Here is a 13419-nt window from a genome sequence, read left to right as displayed (position 1 = left end):
TTTCGGGTGGATTTGCCGGATCATCCAGACTGGGGTCCAGATCGTCCAAGCTCTATCCGGATCGTCCGCGACCTCGTCCGGATCATCCGGCCAGCCTGGGACTTGGCTGATTTCCTCTCCGTCTTCACGCAAGTCTTTCGCTTCCGATCCTCCTTGCTCCTTAGCTTCTCCATGGCTAACTCCTTGGTACCTAATGTAGCGACCAGACCTCAAACAGTCTGATCTCTGTGCTCCGGTGTCATCCCTGGATCAGTAATGCTGACACCACACAATAGTCGGAGGATTTATAGCAGAGTAGCAATCACACACTTATTACATCAAATGTCTCAAAAGAGAACTTATTACAATAAATATGGCTTAAGGCCATCTAATAACGATAACAGCGGAAGGCTTGGAAGATAAGTGAGTCCATCAACTCCAACGGCATCACTGAGTATAGAACCATGACCTAAAGACTCCTTAATCGTCGTCTGAAAAGTCTGCAACATTAACGTTGCAGCCCGAAAACGGGTCAGCACATGGAATATGCTGGAAAGATAACACATAGAGAATAATGGAATGCAATGGCTATACTATATGCATATTTGGCTGGTGGAAAGCTCTATGGTTACAGTTTTTGCGTAAAGCCAATTTTTCCCTACTTCAAAGGAATAAAATTAATTACTATCATGGTGGTTGTGAAACATTGAGAATGGTTGACAGCATCCTCAATCCCAATTAAGTAACATCATTAAAATCCCACAAAATTAATTTAGAGTAACATGTTGAGATTCACATGAAAATCCAGGTACTAGATACTCAAGATGTCCATAACCGGGGACACGGCTAACCATGATTAGTTTGTTACACTCTGCAGAGGTTTGCGCACTTTTCCCCACAAGACTCGATCGCCTCCGTTTGGTTTCTCGCACTACATGGTGTTTGAGAAACGGATGAGCAAGACACAGTCTTTCAGAAGCGCTAGCACCTTACATGTGGGTAGACCGGTACACCTACTTTCCCCTACATCTGCTAGTCTACCCGTAAGAGTTCGCACAACTTAGTCAACTATGCCAGAGCCCATATTGGCTTGTGGCTGCACACGGAAGTTTCTAGTATGAATAATCTCATGATCCCTTTGAGCCTGGGTGGCGGTCCAAGAAAACAGGCAAGTCCTGGTAACCCCAGGTGCCTCAATCCACCCAGATGTGTGTTAGGTTGCCACCTTAGATAAACCCTTAATTAACAATCTCACATCTGTCATGGATATCACTCACCCAATCCACGTCTACTAGCATAGCATGGCATAATGAGAAAACATAGAAGTAACTCCCAAAGGTTTGATAAGAAACAGGTAATAGGTACTACCTCATCTACTTCCCATCCCACAATTTAATTAGATCCTAATCATGCAATGTGTGAGGATTGATCTAATGCAATAAAACTGGGTTGTAGAAAAGGTATGATTAAAGTGTTACTTGCCTTGCTGATGATCCGCGAAACCTAGAGATTCGAAGTAACAAGCGACGCACTCCGGGTATTCTATCGCAGACAAACAACAAGCATACAATAAGTACTCATCTAATGCACAGGTAAAACTCAAATAGAAGATCTAACCAGAATGTTCAACTTAAGAACTCCAGTTGGCAAAAGAATCAAATTGAACGAAGCGAAAGAAATCAAACGGCGAAAGAAAACAACTTCGTTCTAGTAATCTGGATCTAGGGCAAAATTTACAGTAGCAAAAACTTGTTTAAGTTGATTATTCGGAAAGAGGGTTTCGAGACGAAACTCCAGGCGCTTGAATCGCCTGATTCCGATAAACGAGTGAAAAGTTATACTAAAACGAAAATTGGATCAGAAATCGCGATCAGAAAATAACCGCAGAAAATCCGACGAAAAAGAAAAACGACGAACAATTTTTTTTAAACTGCACGGAAAACGAGGCAGCAGCGAACCTCGAAAGTCGCGCGGCTCCGGCGGTGGCGGCGGCGGGCGGCGGCGGCGGCGGCGGGGGCAGGGTGTTAGGGTTTAGGCGGCGGCGGCTGGGCTCTCCTCGGGCCGGGGCGGTCGCTATTTAAAGGCCCGGTCGGCAGATTCCTGGCCGGGTACAGCCCGAAGTCGGTTTCCCTTTTTTTTAAATCCGCTCGGAAGAAAAATAAAAAAAAATACTAAACGGACTCCAAAAATCACGAAATAAATTTTGCCGGGTTCCTAAAATCAAGCCCGATAAAGTGAACATTTATCTGGGCCCAAACTACAACTTTGAAAAACGCGCATTTTTCCTAAATTCAAATAAAAATACCGAAAAACTCCGAAATAAATCTTTTTTGATTTTTTTTATTAAATCCTCAATATTTCTATATTTTGGGAAAGTCATTTTATTCCCGCTCTCATATTTTTGTAATAGAAATAATTGATGATAAAATAAATAAAATCAAATGATCCTGTTTACATAATTTGAGAAAACTCAAATACGTAAATAACGAAATCCCCAACTCTCTCCGTGGGTCCTTGAGTTGCTTAGGATTTTCTAGGATCAAAACCAAAAGCAAAATAAAATATGATATGCATGATGACCTAGTGTATAACATTCCAAATTGAAAATTTGGGATGTTACACCTAAGTATGCATAATGTCTCCGTTTGAGGTAGTAGCCATGTCTCATGTGCATCTAAGTGGAATTGTGAGAGGAGAGATGTCACCTTGGTTTCAAGAGCTCTTGCACGTGCTCGTGTCATGGGCCACTAGGCACTTGGTGAGACGATGATAGGTCCATGGGTATGACCTTGGGATGCTCCGCATCATCTCCCCTCCCTTGGGAAATATCCGACCTCGGATCGAAATCTTCATCACCATGGTAGGGAGATAGATCGTTGATGTTGAAGATGTCACTCATGGAGTACTTGTCGCGTGGGATGTCGATCTTGTAGGCGTTGTTGTTGTAGCGTGCGAGCACCTTGAAGGGTCCATCGGCTCGGGGTAGGAGTTTGTACTTGCGTTCACTTGGGAATCGTTCCTTGCGAAGGTGTAGCCACACAAGATCTCCGATGTTGAATATCATGGGTTGCTTGTTGATGTTCAGCTTGGTCGTGAGTCATTGCACTTGGCGTTCGATGGTGTGCCACGTATCTTCATGCATCTTCTTGAGGTAGTTCACTCGGGCACTCGCGTCCATGTTGCTGCGCTCTTGTAGTGGTAGGGGAAGGATGTCCAATGGGGACAACGGATTGAAGTCGTAGACAACCTCGAAGGGGGATTTGCCAGTAGTAGAATGTCTTGCGCGGTTGTAGGCATACTCGGCAATGGGTAGGCACTCCTCCACTACTTGATGTTCTTCTTGATCAACACGCGGAGAAGAGTGGAGAGCGTGCGGTTCGTCACCTTCGTTTGGCCGTCGGTTTGAGGATGGTATGCTGAAGAGAACAAGAGCTTGATTCCGAGCTTGGCGCATAAGGTCTTCCAAAAGTAACTCAAGAACTTGACGTCGCGGTCCGAGACTATCATCTTTGGCACTCCATGTAGACGCAAGATTTCCCTACAAAAAAGATTTGCAACATGTGAAGCATCGTCTATCTTGTTGCATGGTATGAAATGTGCCATTTTATAGAATCGGTCCACAACAACAAACACGGAATCCTTTCCATTTCTAGTTCTAGGCAAACCAAGGAAAAAAATCCATGCTAATGTCTTCCCATGGGTCATATGGAATTGGGAGAGGCATGTAATGGCCATGAGACTGAGCTTTGGACTTAGCTTCGCGACATGTCGAACATCGGTTGGTGAAACGTGAGACGTCGCGGAACATCTTGGGCCAATAATAGTTCTTGGAGAGCATAGAGAATGTCTTGTTGCGTCCAAAGTGTCCCATTAGTCCTCCTCCATGAGATTCTTGCAAAAGTAACAAACAAAGAGAAGACTCAGGAATACGTAGTTTGTTAGCTCTCATAAGATAATATTCTTTGATGTAATAGCGTTCCCAAGATGTATGCGTCAAACATTTGGAATAAGGAATAGTGAAAGTAGGATCATGCGCATACAAGTCTTTTATGTGCTCAAAGCCAATGACATTTAATTCAAGTTTAGTAACAAGCATGCATATACGGGAAAGTGCATCCGCGACAACATTTTCCTTGCCTTTGATATACTTGATGACATAAGGAAATGACTCAATGAATTCACTCCATTTAGCATGACGCTTGTTCAACTTAGTTTGACCCTTAAGATACTTAAGCGTTTCATGATCGGTGTGAATGATAAATTCATGAGGGCGAAGATAGTGTTTCCATTCACGCAAAACTCGCACTAAAGCATATAGCTCTTTGTCATAGATGGGATAGTTGAGTTGCGCTCCGGAGAGTTTCTCACTAAAGTATGCTATGGGGCGCTTCTCTTGCGTTAACACACCTCCTATGCCATTACCACTAGCATCACAATGAACTTCAAAAGGTTTGTCAAAGTTGGGTAATGCAAGCACGGGAGCATGAGTAAGCAAATTTTTAAGCTCATTAAATGCGGTATCTTGGGGTGGTCCCCAAACAAAAGGCGCATTTTTCTTACTCAAAGCATGCAAAGGTGAAGCAATGGTGCTAAAATCATTCACAAATCTACGATAAAAACCCGCAAGGCCAAGAAAACTACGTACTTGTTGCAAATTAGTGGGTTGTGGCCAAGTTTTAATTGCTTCAATTTTAGACTCATCAACATGGACACCCTTTGAAGAGACAACGAACCCAAGAAAACAAGCTTGTCAACTCCAAAAGTGCACTTTTTCATGTTGGCATAAAGACGTTCCTTGCGAAGAGTTTGCAAGACGGCCCTAACATGCTATACATGGTCTTTGATAGATTTGCTAAAAACGAGTATGTCGTCGAAGTAGACCACAACAAACACTCCAATGTAAGGACGAAGCACAAAGAGCATAAGACGCATGGAAGTACCGGGAGGTTCTGATAAACCCATAGGCATGACTAACCACTCATACAAGCCAAACCGTCGGGGATAGGGCCCCTACAGTACTCCTACTCGTTTATGCTCGCATTGCCATCGCAGTCGGTATTCTATGCTGCTATGTTTACGATGCGCGGCCCATCACAAATGGTTCATTGTTAAGAAGATTAGCTAATCGTCGTACGAGTGTCGGACAGGATTATGAAACGTCGGACCATGGTAACATCATCGTACACGACAACTATCGCACACGCTATTCTGTGGTGTAACGTTTACGATGCACACTTCATCAGAAACAGTTCATGGTTGCGAATCGTGTATGATAAGGCAACTAACACAAACGTTTAGTTTGCCCGCATCGTTTGTGATATTGTCTGACATCGCACACGCTTTGCAAATGGCAACTGTGTGCATCCTTGCATAGGTTTCCTCTCTATGAACCGTCTCCGATTAAGGTGCATATCACAAATGTTTGTGTTTTACCAACCGTGTGTGCCGTAACAACCTGGAGAGCTTAATTTCACCGTAATTTAATTACTGCTTTTCATAATTGTACCGGATTTGAATTTGAATTTGAATTTGAATGTATGCTACAGCTTTATTCATATCCATCAGGTTCAAACAACCAATGCATTATTCGATTCATAGGTACATATGTCCAAGAATTACATAAGAACCAAATAAAGAATGATGAACCACAGTTGTATACTTGTACTATTAAAGACTGTAAAGAATGAGGCGAAATATATTCTGGTTGCTGAACAAGGTGAAGCAGAATGCCCATATTGTTCCCTCCTCCATGCAGAAGGCACGCACGACTCTAGTCCAACCCCTTGTGATGGCCGACCGCCCATCCTTCATGGTCTTCATGAAAACATATATATAATCATCATGTTCTGGTAGAAATACTTTAACCTTTGCATGCCCACCAATCATGTAGTTTGAGAGGTAATCTTGAGTAAACTGCTTTCGCAACCACTTCAAAGGAAAAAGATTCAGACATTGTCATCTAACACAACTCATTATGGGTAGTAAAAAGAAGGCTGCAAAGTTCTTACTTACCATCCTGCAGTTCACTGTTGTCTTGGATAAAGTGTAAACAAATAGTTTAACTGCCATCTTTGGACCCATTTTACTAACAATCTTTATCAGCTTCCTCACTTGATGCTGGTTCATCGATATCTCATTGCCCCATACGTAGAAAGGGTCAGAGCGCGGATCTTTACCAATGACACATGTACCTAAAAGCACCAAGTTAATATTAGAAGCTAAACAACAATTGCCAATGATGTAGTACAACATTCTTTTATAATATGTCTATATACATCCGTATGTGGTAGTCCATTTGAAATCTCTAAAAAGACAAATATTTAGGAACAAAGGGAGTATCTTATAACATCCAATATACTCACATATTAGATGAATTAACATCTTATATTATGGGCTGGAAGGAGTTTAGTTCATTCTTACAAATTATCGGCTGATTAACTGTTGCTGTATCCATGGGTTATAGTTAGTTTGAGCTAGTTCGGGCTCAAATACCCCTAAAGTATATCTAAACATGAGGGCTAGTTTGAGCTAATTGCATCTATAACCCACCCAAAAAAACTATCCAACCCAAGAGGTGCTAATTGGAGCTAGTTCTCCTAGTGCATTTATTGTCAATCTAACCCTGCCATCCAAACAACTCTTTGGATGGAGTTAGTTCAGGCTTAGTAATGAGTTAGAAACTAATTTTAACCTCTAGCTAAGTTGAGTATCCAAACAGGGTTGTGTTGTTGTTGTTGCTGCTGCTGCTGCTCTTCTACGTATATCTAGACATCATTAGAACATTAATGTAACACTCTTCCTTGTGCTATGTAGCCTAGGATTGCATATTTATACATTAAGTACAGTGCATGTTGCTATGTAGCCTCAGATATATTACATATGGCCCTAGTTAACCTAACAAAAAATGGGTTGCAGATATATTCAGTTAAAAGTCTGATTCACCGATTAGTCCCTTATCAGCCGTCGGGCTATATGGTACTAGCTACCGATATCCTGAACAGTGAGCAGATATAAGCCATGGGATGAAACTAACCTCGATGGAAAACAGCAGTCGTTCCAAAATTGTCCTGTGTAGGCACATCGAGAAGCATGTTAAGCACAACAGGCTAAACATCAACCAAAATTATGCATGGCAGACAAAATAATCTCCAAAAGATAGCTGCAGTGTGCAGGTTTAAGCACGCTAGTAAAGCAAAACAAGTGGAAAGGTGTGCTAACTGCAACAGGCCTAACATTTAACAACAAGCAAACATATATGCATTCCTATCGGTATGTTTAAAACTGGATTGATGAAATGTACTGCACAGTAAATAATTGCACATATAGAGCATCACATTGTGAACAACTGAAATAAACAAATCATGGGTTTCCTCACTTGTCACAGATGGGCTCGTCCCCGTGGGAAGAGCACGGACCCTGGATGCGCTCCATGTTGTCGCAGATGGGCCCCTTCCCCTTGGAAGAGCACGGCTGTAGGGTGCCCTCCCTGATGTCGCAGATGGGCTCTTTCCCCTTGGAAGAGCTGGAGAGGGTGCCCTCCTCGTGGTCGCCGTCGATGAGGTCTGACTTGGAAGTTGTGGATCCCAAGACAGCGTCGCAGAACGTGTCCTTCAAAAATGACAAAAGGGGCTCGATGGCGATGTAGAATGGCAAATTGTTGACAACGAGCCAGAGGAGATCAGCGGCGAGGCCATGGATGAGATCGACAGCGGTTGAACCTGAGGGTTTGGGGGTGGGCCACTTAACCTGTGACACGGCCCACCTCAGGCCATCGCTATCGATGACCTTGATGTCATAGCCGGCGGCCGAGACATGCCCGCATACTCTAGCCCACTGCTTGAGTGTCTGCCGCCAGTAATGGTCGTTAGCTTCCTCGGCGATGTCGAGCGAAGAGACCACTATACACCTCTTTTGGGCCAATCGCTCCTCGAGCTCCACGGGAAGCGGAGCCAGGCTTAGGCTGCGATGCTCTGGAGTGGGGGATGGGGATGGGGACGGGGATCTGTGGGAAAGGGGGCGTTTGGCAGACGTCATCTAAGAAACTCAGGGCGGCCTAGGTATGAGATCGGTGGGTAAGCTGCATGGGCAAACCAGCAAATGTTGACAATGGAGGCCTTGCGGCGGCGGTGGCAGTGGCGGCGGGGACCTTGCTAGGGTTTCGAGCGAGGGAGGGTGTGTGTGTGTGTGTGTGTGTGAGCGCGCACGCTTGAGCAGGTTTTGGTGTGTGTGTGTGTGGGGGGGCGGGGTGTTTGAGGAAATGACGCGAGTAATGAAAATTTTACTACGCTGGAGTCAAACGCGGGAGTGAAATGCCGGGCTATTGAAAATTTTGATGATAGTGCATCGCACACGGTCCGGAGATAACAACCGTGTGTTATGAAACAGAAAAACCCTCGAGGTGGGCAAATATTTTCTAGGGATGCGGGCGGGATTGGGAACAAGAAACATCACAGACGGTCCGGAGATAACAACCGTGTGTTATGAAACAGAAAAACCCTCGAGGCGGGCAAATATTTTCTAGGGATACTGGCGGGATTGGTAACAAGAAACATCGCACACGGTCTGGAGATAACAACCGTGTGTTATGAAACAGACAAACCATTGAGTCAGGTAGATATTTTTGAGAGGGGGAGCCTCGTCGAGCCCAATGTACTGTGCGAATGTGTGCGTGACAGGTGCACCGGCGTGGCACACGGTTAGTTTGAGTGAACCGTGTCTGTTGCATCATCCGACTTCTCTAATTTTCATAAATTTGGCAAAATATGACGCGGGAGAGGGTCAGAACACGAACACACTTGCATGTGGACCAAATTTATGTATCAAAAGGGTGGTTTGATTTTCAAATACCAAATGCAACTTTGATATGGCACCTCTCTCGCAAAGCGCACGGTATTGCTTGACCCCACCCCCCCCCTCGTGTCGGCCTGAAGGGAATCCTAAGCTATGAATGCATGCCCCCTCCCCTGTCACGCCCAAGATGCGACCCTATCCTAAAGGAATTGGAAGGTCCCACCAAGGATAGAAGCGCATCTTGACGACGCTTTTGCAAGGTGGATATCACTACATCAACATTACATAATAGATGGGGATACATACAAGGCATACAAATGCCGCAAGGATACACCAATACATCGTACACAAGATCAACATCCGACTACGGATGAAACACAAACAGGAACTCAAACGACATCCACCCTGCTAGCTCAGGCTGCCGACCAGGAACCTAACCCAAGATCGACGAAGAAGAAGAAGAACTCCAACACAAGCTATCGAGCATCACTCTCACATCATGATCATCGTATAACCTGTACCTGCAACTGTTGTTGTAGTAATCTGCGAGCCACGAGGACTCAGCAATCCCATTACCATGGGTATCAAGACTAGCAAAGCTTAATGGGTAACGAAGGGGTAAAGTGGTGAGGTTGCAGCAGCGGCTAAGCAAAGTATGGTGGCTAACTTACGAATGCAAGAGCGAGAAGAGGAGCTGAACAAGTGGACGTCAACTAGTAATGATCAAGAAGTGATCCTGAACTCCTAGTTACGTCAAACATAACACAAAAACCGTGTTCTCCTCTCGAACAACCCCAAAAAGAGACAATCACGGTTACGCACACGGTTGCTGTATTTTAGAAGAGTTTACTTCAAGTTTACTACAACCGGATATTAACAAATTCTCATCTGCCACATAACCGCGGGCACAGCTTTCGAAAGTTCAAACCCTGCAGGGGTGTCCCAACTTAGCCCATGATAAGCTCTCACGATCAACGAAGGATATTCCTTCTCCCGGGAAGACCCGATCAGTCTCGGAATCCCAGTTACAAGACATTTCTACAATGGTAAAACAAGACCAGCAAGACCGCCCGAATGTGCCAACAAATCCCGATAGGAGCTGCACATATCTCGTTCTTCACCTGCAACATAAACATAATCCAACATGGAGCAATCTTCATCTTCACCTGCAACTAGCAACGCTACAAGAGGGGCTGAGCAAAAATGGTAATATAGCCAAACAACGGTTTGCTAGGAAGGGTGACAAAGGTTAGAGGTTCATGGCAATTTTGGAGGCTTGATAAGCAAGTGGTAGGTAATGCGGCATAGCGATAGCATCGAGGCAACTAGCATAGCAATGATAGTAATGAGATCCAAGGTTACATGAAGCTACTCATGGCAAGAGATGATGCATACAAGAGCGACATATCAAATCAAGTTTAAATGAGGTCGGAAACAACATATAACAATTCCGGTAAGTCCTCATATGCAAATTTCGAAATTGGTCCAGATCTGAATAAACCTTATGTTCAAGTTTTTAAAGAGCAAGTTAAGATGCACCAAGATGATCTACATGAAATTCTAGTCAAGTTACATATAAAGTTCATTTAATTTGGAGCTACGGCCTAGAAGATATGAGCAAAACAAGTTAAAAATGGCATTGGTGCAAAATGCATTCAAACATCAAGCACATACCTCAAAACATGGATGCAACAAGGTAACATGAAACTACATGCAAAACTAAGCAAGTTTCATATAGAGCACACTCAAAACGGAGCAACGGTTCAACACATACACATGAAACAAGTTTAAAGGGCATGCTGTCCAAAACAGCAACTAAGCATATTGCAAGCACCAAAACAACATGCTACAGCACCACAACATGAAAACAAAAGGCATGGACGTGATTTACAGGTAAAGCATAACAAAACATGAACACTGAGCTATCTCCAGAATTCACTAGAACATGCTCAAAAGGACATGGCAAGATTGCAAATAATAACAGTTTACAGACTTTGCAGGAATCACTGAACATGGCAGAAATAACATCAGGTTGCAAAGTTTAGAGCTATCAAACAACATGCTACAGGAACTTATCATAGCAAACAGAGTCATGGCATGAATCTACTAATTGCATAGAACAAAAGTCCCTTACTGATCACGAGCCAAAAAGGCACACAAGATATGATGGCACACATGTAAACATAGCAAGTTTCATAAACAGATTCAGACTTGGTGAAAATAACAGTGCATGGCATAAACAGAATTATTCAGGCATCTTTGCGAGCTCGAATCACTCATCACAAAGCATTGCATGACAAGACAAACATACCTACAGCAAGATGACATGTTTATGAAGCTAACCATGGCAAGAGCAAGTTAAACAATCTGCCAGGAACATTTTATAGCAAAAGTAGAGCAAGATTAAGACATGCTAGAGCACTCCATAAATGCAAACAGGGTCATGGATGGATAGAGAATTACATGTGTAAGAAAACACCCTTAGTGAACATCTCCAGATTATGCATAGAACTCATGGTATCAACAGGTTTACATAGCATCACAATATATCAGTTTCAGACTTAGCAGAAATGACTAAGTCACAGAAATCAGCAACATCACGGAGGCTACTTTGCAAGCTTGTAACAATCAACACATGGCATATCATGAAGAGTGGGTTGCACCACAGCAAAGATGGCATGTTGTACCTCATAACACATGTAGACTTCATGCTCAAAAGAAAATCACACAAATAGATGTAAAAATGACAAATGAGCAAGTTACTGTTAAACTACAGCAGACAATATCATATAGCACTCTTGCAACGATGATTAGAGCATCAAGATGGACTCAAACAAGCATGTCACAATGGAATGAAATGAAGAGCATCACATGATGAACATTTTGACATATTATACATGCAAAATGGAGCAGTATGCAAAGAGATATGACAGGTCAAAGTAGCACACATGAGATGAAATATTTCGGGGAGAAAACGGGGTCAACTTCAGATCTAGGGCTTCTGCACAGATTTTGAGGCGAGGCGGATCTCGCCGGAGAACACGCCGGAGTTGGAGAAGACGGCGGCCGGAGTCGCGGAAGAGCTCGCCGGCGAGGTGCGGGGGGCGGGTCCGGCGATGGACGAGGACGGGACGGCGGGATCCGGCCGCGGGCTTGCCGGATCCGGCGGCCAGCGGCGCGGGGGCGAGCGGCGGCGTTTAATTTTTCAAGAACAAAACCTAAATCAACTAGGCTCACCTATGTGCACCAACAAGTTATGCTAAGCAAGATAAACAACTAAGTGATAGCAAGATATATAACATGTCATACTATGGCTATCACAAAGTAAAGTGCATAAGTAAAGGGCTAGGGTAAGAGATAACCGCGGCACGTGGAGACGATGATGTATCCTGAAGTTCACACCCTTGCGGATGCTAATCTCCATCTGGAGCGGTGTAGAGGCACAATGCTCCCCAAGAAGCCACTAGGGCCACCGTAATCTCCTCACGCCCTCGCACAATGCAAGATGTCGTGATTCCCCTAAGGGACCCTTGAGGGCGGACACTGAACCCGTACAAATGGCAACCCTTGGGGGCGGTCACCGAACCCGTACACTTTCACAACCGTTGGGGACGGTCACCGGAACCCGTACAAATTGCTTGGGGCGATCTCCAAAACCTAATTGGAGACCCCGACGCTTGCGCGGAGCTTTACACCACGATGATTGAGCTCCGAAGCACCACCAACCGTCTAGGACGCCCAAGCACCCAAGAGGAACAAGCTCTAGGGTACCAAGCACCCAAGAGTAATAAGCTTCTCAACTTTTCACTTTCGCGTATCACCATGGAGAACTCAAACTGATGCAACTAATGCAATGGCAAGGGCACACGGAGTGCCCAAGTCCCTCACTCCCAAATCCCACCAAAGCAACAAAAGCTATGGAGGAAAATGAGAGGAAGAACAAGAAGGAGAACACCAAGAACTCCAAGATCTAGATCCAAGGGTTTCCCCTCACATAGAGGAGAAAGTGATTGGTGGAAATGTGGATCTAGATCTCCACTCTCTTTTCCCCCAAAAACTAGCAAGATTCCATGGAGGGATTGAGAGATAGCAAGCTCCAAGAGGTCAACGATGGTGGGGGGAAAACTTGCTCAGATTTCCTAGGTTGGAGGTGGAAGAAGGGGGTATAAATACCCCCAAGAAAAATATGACCGTTGTACCCCGGGCACCCAGACAAAAGGGGTCCGGGCACCCGCACAACCCAGAGAAAAAAGCCACTAAACTCCGGGCACGCGGGGGGGGGGGGGGGGGACCCTGGGCACCCGGACGAACAAGGGAAGCACAGTGGCATGGGGGCGGGCACCCGAGGGTCCCAATCCCGGGCACCCGGAGGGGGCCGAGAGGAGGAGGCAAAGGAGCCCGGGCACCCGGGTCCAAGACCCCGGGCACCCGGGGTGATCAGAGGAGGAGAGGGAGCGCCCTGGATGACCCGGGGCACTCGGGGGGCGAGACCCTGGGCACTCAGACTGGCCAGAGAGGTCACTATGGAGGGGCTCGGGTGACCCCGGGCACCCGCACTAGGCAGAGAGATGCGGGATCCGGTAAATTGAAACGGCCACAACTTTTGCAAACGAACTCTGAATTTGATGAAACCAACTTTGTTGGAAAGCT

Source organism: Triticum urartu, chromosome 7 (genome assembly GCF_003073215.2).
Source record: "Triticum urartu cultivar G1812 chromosome 7, Tu2.1, whole genome shotgun sequence".
Classification (NCBI taxonomy): Eukaryota; Viridiplantae; Streptophyta; class Magnoliopsida; order Poales; family Poaceae; genus Triticum; species Triticum urartu.
The sequence above is the reverse complement of the archived record's forward strand: the minus strand, read 5'-3'. Positions refer to the sequence as shown.